This window comes from Lissotriton vulgaris, chromosome 6 (assembly GCF_964263255.1).
Source record: "Lissotriton vulgaris chromosome 6, aLisVul1.2, whole genome shotgun sequence".
Taxonomy (NCBI): domain Eukaryota; kingdom Metazoa; phylum Chordata; class Amphibia; order Caudata; family Salamandridae; genus Lissotriton; species Lissotriton vulgaris.
The window spans coordinates 1,434,959,411-1,434,968,134 of record NC_141694.1 but is presented as its reverse complement, the minus strand read 5'-3'; positions in this window follow the sequence as shown (position 1 = coordinate 1,434,968,134).

Below are 8,724 nucleotides of genomic sequence, written 5' to 3'. Positions count from 1 at the left end.
ACGGGATTTAGAACGTGGACTTGGATGAGGAAAACAGGATGTGGCGCACAAGCCGCAAATCGCCGGCCCACATTGTAAACATAGGCAACAACTGAATACTATGAGAAGGGCTATTCCGAGGAAGGATAGGACTTTCCAACCCCAGGTTGACAACACGCTCCAGAACCAACCGGACCAAGTCCAGGTACCTGGATTCTGGTGTATCTGACTTGCAATCTTATGGAGACGTGTAATGGCTTTATATACTGACGGTGCATTATTAGGAATGAAAACACAGCAGCTCGATCCGAGGACTTTACAGGCCCCGCCCCTATCGGCCAGGATGACAAGCGGAAGATCTCTCTTGGGTCTATGAACTAGATGGGAGTTTCTATGATAATCAGGTGGAGCTAGAAAAACAGGTGGCAGAAGGAATGCAATGTAACATGTCCCATCCCAATCTAGTGGCAAACGTATATAGGCTGTATGACCACAAATGAAATAGGAATGGCGGGTAGCTTTGAATGTAGACTTGCCTTTATCACTGAATTCGATCACAGTAGTACATTTACTATGACCTAGAGGTACTGAACCATTCTTTCTAACACATAATTCGCCTTTGACGGGTAGTACTGACATAGAGGGCAAGTCTGGGCCTGTATCAGACTGAACATTTAGAATCATGAGGTTGAGTGTATAATTACCTAATCCATATACTTCATTTTCTAGATCGGTCCCTGTCCTTTGTGGAAGACCCTCCTTGTTAGGGTAACATGCTTTATGCAGAACTGTATTCAGATTTCCCCATATCCAACTGCCTTTGTAAACTACGGACGCAGAGTCTAAAGAATTTATTAAACTAAACCAGGCACCACAGGAACCATTATGTGTGAACGGGTACGGGAAGAGGGGCAAGACTCCCTTATATTTCTGATAGGGAGGAAGTCGGCCACATATCCAACAATTGGTAGCATTGCTGGTCTGATGAGAATGATGTAACATACTGATAAAAGTATTGTTGCGCAAGTCGGTAAGACAACTCATGCGGGGGCAGTTCACTGAAGGTATGCTCGACAGTACTGTTTGAAAAGAAATGTGCATGTATGGAAAGAGGGAAATACATGTGGAGCAGAATACTTGCAGCAATAATCGTAAGACTCAGAAAAAACAAAATCAATAATGTCACAATACAGTGACTACGAAGAGATTTACAATATTCTCGTTTCTTGAGCTGTTTCTGTCTATCTCTCTCTCTATTGGGGTCTAACGGGTACATGTCAGAAACTTGTCTAACCGATTCACCTAGGGGAGGACTTAAACAATTAAACTGTCTGACTTGCTAGACCTCAGCTTTAATTTATACTCTTGTTGAGGAGTTTTCTCTACCAGGGGAAGTTTAGAGTCACTGGAATCTGGGCAGTCCTTAGAGGGGGAGGAAGAGTCAGTCTCTGGCGGCGATCCGTAAAGTTTTTTAACATGACTCATGTGGACCCATCCTTTGCGGTCCTCCAACTTCACTGCCGTCCTTGTGGTCAGTAAGACGAGCTTCGGCTCCTGCCAGCGGGGCTCCAGCGGACTTCTCCTGTCGAAGTTGCGTACAAAAACGAAGTTTCCCGGTGTAATCTCGTGCGGCTTCACCTCGGTGTTGTTGGGAAAGGCTGCAGCTACCTGTGAACGACATGATTGTAGTGCAGACATCAAGGAGGCAAGGTAATCTGTCAACATATTACTATCAACATCAGTAATTTTTCGAGGCAGAGGCGTCCCCCACATATTCGGTGGCCTCCCAAAGACCACCTCGTACGGGGATAGCCCTGTTCGGGAGTGTGCAACCATTCTCATGTAAAACAATGCAACTGGCAAGGCGACTATCCAGTCGACCCCTTTCTCTGCACAGATTTTAGCAAGACGTGTTTTTAATGTCTGATTGTGGCGTTCCACGAGACCTGCTGCCTCGGGATGTCGGACGCAGTGGAACCTCCACTGATATCCTAGCAGGAGTGAAACCTGCTTCATTAATACGGACGAGAATGGTTGGCCGTTATCTGAATACACAACACGAGGCAAACCGTACCGTGGGAAGAATTCACGAACCAGCTGCTTGGCAGTGGTCGGAGCAGTGTAATCTGGGACTGGATATGCTTCTGTCCAACGGGAAAGTGCACAAACAACTACGAGGACATATTTGAATCCCCGACATCGTTCCATCTGGATATAATCCATCTGGAGGACTTCAAAAGGGTAATCGGGAGGATTGAATCCACCTTGCTCTACGGGAATGCTTTTACCTGGATTGAACTGACAACAGATCATGCAAGTACGCACTTTCTGTTTTGCTGCTGCTCGTAAATGTTTGTTGTACCAGAGATTCTGTAAACTGTCTAACATGGCTTTTTCTCCCAGGTGTGCTGGACTATGTGCAGTGTTGATCATAACTTGAACCATAGAGTCGGGAAGGAACCATGTGGCTTTTCCCTTCGTCATCCATCCCTGATCTGTCTGGATCCCTCCTAGTTCAGTCCATTTCTTTATTTCCTCTGTAGTAGCATGTTTCTGTATGTCAATTACATCTAATGCGGGATACTTATATGTCATGCAATGTGTCGGTGTCAGAACTATTGTCTTTGTCATGTCAGCTGCATGTGTATGAGTCAGAGCTGTGTGTTTTGCTGTTCGATCTGCCAGGTCGTTACCCTGGGAAATGGTATCGGTAACTTTAGTATGTGCTTTACACTTCATGATGGCTATGGCTGAAGGCAGATGTATTACTTCCAATAATGCTTGAATGAGGGGACCATGTTGTATTTTGGCTCCGTGAGAGGTCAGGAAACCTCTTTCCTGCCAGAGCACACCGAAGTCGTGTACGACTCCAAAGGCATAACGTGAATCTATGTATATGTTAACATTCCTGTTTTTGGCTATTATACAGGCTCGGGTCAGAGTAATAAGCTCTGCAGCTTGAGCAGACAGTGTATCAATGCGATGTGTTTCTTTGACTTCAGTTTCAGTGGTCACTGCGTATGCGGCCACTAATTCGCCTGTGCTTGTCCTCATACATGAACCATCCACGTAAAGTGTCAGGTCTGGGTTAGTCAGTGCAACATCTGTCAAGTCTCGTCGGGGCTTTGTTACTGCATTAATGATCTCTATACAGTCATGTGGAACTGGATCTGTGATGTTCGAGGGTAACAATGTGGCAGGATTGAGTATGCTACAGCGTCTGATTTCTATGTGTGGTTGGAATAATGTTAATTCATAACCTGTCAGTCGTGCTATGGTCAAGTGTTGAGTCTGTGTTCTATTTAAAAGAACTTCCACAGAGTGTGGAACTTGTACTGTCAGGGGGTGTCCTAACACTATGGAATCACTTTGTCGGATTGCTAGGGCTGTTGCTGCAACTGATTTTCAGCACGCAGGCAGAGCCTGGGCTACTGGATCTAATATACTCGAAAAATAAGCACAAGGCTTATGTGAACCTGCTTGGTCTTGTGTGAGGACAGACAAAGCTGTGCCATCACGTTCTGTAACAAAGAGTGTAAAAGGTTTGCTGTAACAAGGTGTTGCTAAAACTGGTGCTTGACATAATGCTTTCTTCAATTCTGCAAAAGCCTGTGTGTGTTCCTGAGTCCAAGGGAGGACAGTCGAAGTCGCTGCCTCCTGTGTTGTCAACTGTATAAGTGGCTTGGCTAGAAATGCGTACTGGGGAATCCATTGCCTGCAGTAAGAGGTGAGGCCAATGAAGGCCCGCACTTCCTTTTGTGTCATGGGTCGTGGTAAGTGTGCAATTAACTTGATGCGGTCAGGTGTTAGCTGTCTCCCCCTCTTGGACAGCAAGTGCCCAAGGTACACCACTTGCTGAACACAGAATTGTAACTTTGAAGGGGAAACCTTATGTCCTTTGTCAGCCAGGAAATGTAAGACTGTCAGTGATGCGTGTTCACATTCAGGTTCGCTACGAGCGGTGATCAGCAGATCATCGACGTACTGCAGTAGGGCAGTGTTAACTGGCATTTGAATACTGTCAAGTTGTCTTTTCAATGCCTGGCTGTAGATGCTGGGGCTTTCTGTGAATCCTTGAGGTGCGCGTGCAAATTTGAAGCTTCGGCCATTTAAACAGAAACCGAAAAGATATTGGCTCTCTGGATCAATGGGGACACTGAAGAAGGCATTCTTGAGGTCAATTACAGTAAAGAACGTCGCCTCTGAATCAATAGCAGTCAATAAGGATGAGATGTCAGGGACCACAGGGTACTGTGGCACAATGCATTTATTTATTTCTCGCAGATCAATCACCAACCGGTAAACGGGTGGTGCATTTGGGTCAGTACGTTTAAGAATCGGAATGATAGGGGAATTACATAGATTGGAGTCGGTTTCGACAACCACTCCCTGTGCAATGAGCTCTTCAATGATTTCCAGTAAAGCCACTACAGCATCGGGTGGTAACTTGTATTGTCTGATTCGGGGCAGTACAACTCCTGGCTTGAGTGTAACTCGATATGGTGTAATGTGCATACAACCTACATCAGTTGGGCCTTTCGCCCACAAATGTTTTGGTACATTTTTCAATCTGTCATCAAAATCTCGTAACACATAGTGACCTTTAAAGTCACGTAGAAATAGTCTAACTCCTTCCGGAGAACAACATATTACTGCTCCTAGAGCCTTCAGTGTCTTGATACCTAACAAGTTTTCGGGACATGACTTCGTGAGTAGTAAGTCTGTAGTGCGTGACAATGGACCAACTGTTAGGGGGACAGGTTTCGATACTTCATTAACAATAGGCTGTCCTGAAAAACCAAGGGAAACATTCTGTGAGCCTGAGAGGGGTGCCCCTGGAACCTCATTGTGACTTATTGTTGTTCGACTTGCCCCTGTGTCAATCAGAAACTTTCTATCCTTTCCTAATACTTGACTATGTACATAAGGACCCTCTTGATCTACAGGAATTTCAATAAGAGGCAAGCCAACCTCCCTCTCTAGGCTGTTTCATGTGTATCGCTGATAATCGGGATAATCAGATTGTGCATACTGGTACATCTGTTGTGATACTTGCTGTGTCGCGGCAACAGGCTGTGGCTGTGGTACCGCTACTGTCTGTACTGTCTGTTGTGGAGCATGCATTGGCTGGGTGTTCTGTGGAACATGTTGCTGGACCTGATGTTGGATCTGGTCCTGTCTAGGCTGACGGGGTCTCTCTTTAGTTTTACCTGTGGCTATGTTGTGTTTCAGGACTGTACATTCATTTACATAGTGACCTGGCTGTTTACAATAGTTGCATGTCCCTTTAACGGGAGCCGCCGAATTATTAGACTGTGTCATACCCCTTTTCTGACCGTCAACTGGGACTGACTGAGCAACTAGCATTTTCATTTTCGTATCTTTCATACGTCTTTGTTCGTGATCTTGTTCTTCTCTGATTCTATTCTGGTGGTACTGTAACATTTGTAACATTTGGGATAGCGTATTTGCTTGCCATGTACTTTCGACCTTATATACACAGTTCTTAACCTGAGGCAGGGAATTCTCGACTAATTTGGTTACAAAAAGGTGCGGGTATGACTCGCTACTTGGTTTCAGGCCGCTATTAATAATAAAACATTTCTCGAATCTAGAATAAAAATCACTAGTGTCTTCATCGTGTTTCTGCTTACAGGCTGAGATTGCGTCCCAGTCTTCCTTTTTCGTTGTCAGTAATCTTGGCAAAACCTGCACAATTAATCCTGGTAATGCTTTAGCTTTTTCCCCAAGGCCTAACCCTGGAGTACGACCATTTTCCTCGTCTTCTATTTCAGTCCAATTAATCTTTTTATCTCCCACCTCCCATTCTTTCTCTTTGAGTTTCTCGTAAATGCCAGCTGGCAACAGTACTTTTAACATTTTCATAATATCTGAGTACGTGTAGTCACCCATGAGTAGCATATCTTTAATTTCTCGGTGAAAACCTGCAGGGTCTTTATCGTGACAGGGTACTAGTTTCTTCATTTCTAGCAATTCTATTTTAGTGAGGGGTGTATATACATATACCCGTTCTAGTGTGTCATCTTCTTTTCTTACTGGATGTACTTCTCGTAAGGGATTCTGTCTGTCGAAGTAAAACATTTTTCTTTCTGGGGGTGGTGGAGCTGACATGAACTGTGGTTTCAGAAAAGTACTATACTTGTGTCTATGTTCTAGGATTTCTTTAATTAAATTGGTACCTAGGCCTCTCCATCTATTAGAGAGCAGTTCTATTAATATATCTGGTAAGGGACCTGGATCAGAATGTTGGCTCTTAAACAACGTAATGAGATGCTGAATCATGTATACACTAGCTAATTTCTGTTCATCAGGGGTAAGGCTCAGAAACGTCTGAGCTACTACATCATCATTATACGTACTAGAATTGTCGGCCCATTGTACGGCGGACCGGGCTAGTTCTTGTTCATCCATGGAATTGGGTACATGGTACCCCATTCGATCTTGAAGTATTTTATCGGTAGCCTGAAACAAATGTTCAGGAGTCCTTGGATTTGACATGGCTGCTTGAAAAAGTCTCTTGCTTTCTGGACGTACCGGTCGCATTGTATTATTAAAGGGTCTTCCCTTACCTACGTATGCTATCATTTCTCTAGCTGGTAATTGCAATGCTTCTGCTGTGGTCTCTGGTTGTTCGTCCTCTTCCGAGGATTCATTCTTGTCTGTATCTATTTCTCTTTCAGGCTTTCTTCTTTCATGTATTTGTACTACTTCTTTTCATATCCTTCTGTACATGTTCTCTATACAACTCTGTTTATCATGTTTTCCGTCTGCTATATTCTGACCCCATTTGTTAAGTGCATTAATTTCTTACTTGTTTACACCAGGCCTATCTTGGTCTCTTATCAAGCAGTTTATGAAGAAACGTAATATCATACCTTGAGTGTCAACTTTCTGGTATGCCATGGCCTCGCCAATACTTTCAGGACCTTCCCCCGTTTGGACAAAATGATATATTCTGTCTAGATGATCAATCATTCCTGGTAGTAACATTAAATAGTTTGCAACTCGTCGTAGACGTACTGATGCTAGCATCATTCTGTCGTCTTTACCGGGTACTGGATCATATCTACAGTCTGTGAGAGGCTCTTTAAGTATGTCGTAACTCGCTGTTCGAGGTGTACGTTGGTTTGCTAGATCCCTATAAGTCAGTCGGTGTGTTTGTGGCGGTGTTTGAAAACCTCCTGTCGCACCTCCTGAGGTGCCAGGTCCAAAAGGATTTAGTGGATGAATGCCAGGAATAATAGGTGCAGGAAGGGCTGGGGAAACAGGCGCAGGATGTGGAACGGGAGGAGGAGTTTGTTGTTGCGGAAGTGGGTGTAGATTGTCTCGGGGTGGGGTGCCGTCAGCAGGTGGTACAAGGACACGTGGATTCGTATATGCGGGAGCTACGTCGTCTAAATAGGAAGAAAGGAATATGTCCTTTGCGGTCTTGTGGCGTAATTTAGTCGGAACTAATGGAGGGGTTAGGTCTTTTGGCACTTCCGGGGTGGCCTTAGGTAAACCCTCGGCCAAAAGAGGATACATACCATTCGCAAGAGTATTTCGCTGTCGGTCTACTTGTTCTGCTTTGACTCGTATACCTTCCTCAACTAATTCATTTTCTCGGACTTTCTCTGAATCTTCCCTATGTTTTTCTGCTTTTCTGAATTCTTTTTCTGTTCGTTTATGCGATTCTTTACGCCACAATTCTATAGCGTCTTTCTGAGATTGTCTGGCTTTCTTTTTCCATAGTGCTTCTTCTACTCTCATGATGCAATCAGCATCCCATGTCCCTGTAACGGGCCATCTGTATTTCTCTTCTAGGTTCTTAGTATAATCGGCCCATAAATCTAGGTATAGTATGGCATCTAAGCCATGCTTGTGGTACATAAAATTTCCTGGAGTATCCCTGGGTGGAACAGGAATTGCTTCCTCTAGTATCCCTTTCCTAGTTCCTATCTGTTTTAATTTACTGAATAATGGCATCTTGGTACTTGATACTTGATACTTACTTGAACCTGCACGCACTTTTGACACAGAAACACAGTAATGTATATCAAACAGTCACTCATACCACGACATTAATCACCTAAAAACATTATGAACACATATTGACTACCCTTGAACTCTAAAACTAGAACTCTAAAACGAGAACAAAATCGAACCCTTGAATGTCTTGATATACTGCTAAACAGTACAGATACACTGCTAAAACAGTGCAGACCGGGTCTGTGTACCCAAACCCGTCTTTACCGGATACATAGTAATGCACCCGTCTAGATGCGTCCCCAGCAACGGTACTCACCGGGAAGCACGGAACGGAATGCCTCGGAAACTCGACTGGACTGGACCGGACTGGACTCGACTCGACTCGTGACGTAGATACTTCGGAACTGGTGGGTCTCTAGATACCTCGGACCTTGTTCTCTTTGGCTGGGCTCTGGTCGGGATCCTCCGCACTCCTCACCGCCTCGTCTGGGTGCTGATCGCAGTCTCCGTCACCTCCGTAGGCCTGAGGGAGATACAGGAAATCCTGCGGGTACGCGTAATTGTCCGCCTTGGCTGGGGCAGGGGGCAAAGCCTGCAACGCACCTACCGGCGCGTGGGGTGGGGGAGGGGTCCCTATTCGGGCGCCAAATTAATGTGGTAAATAGTAATTTACCGTCGGAATTTCTATGCGGTAAAGTTCAATAAAAAGAACTCAATCGAAAATAAAGAGACAAAGTCCGTGGCATCTGAGTTTCA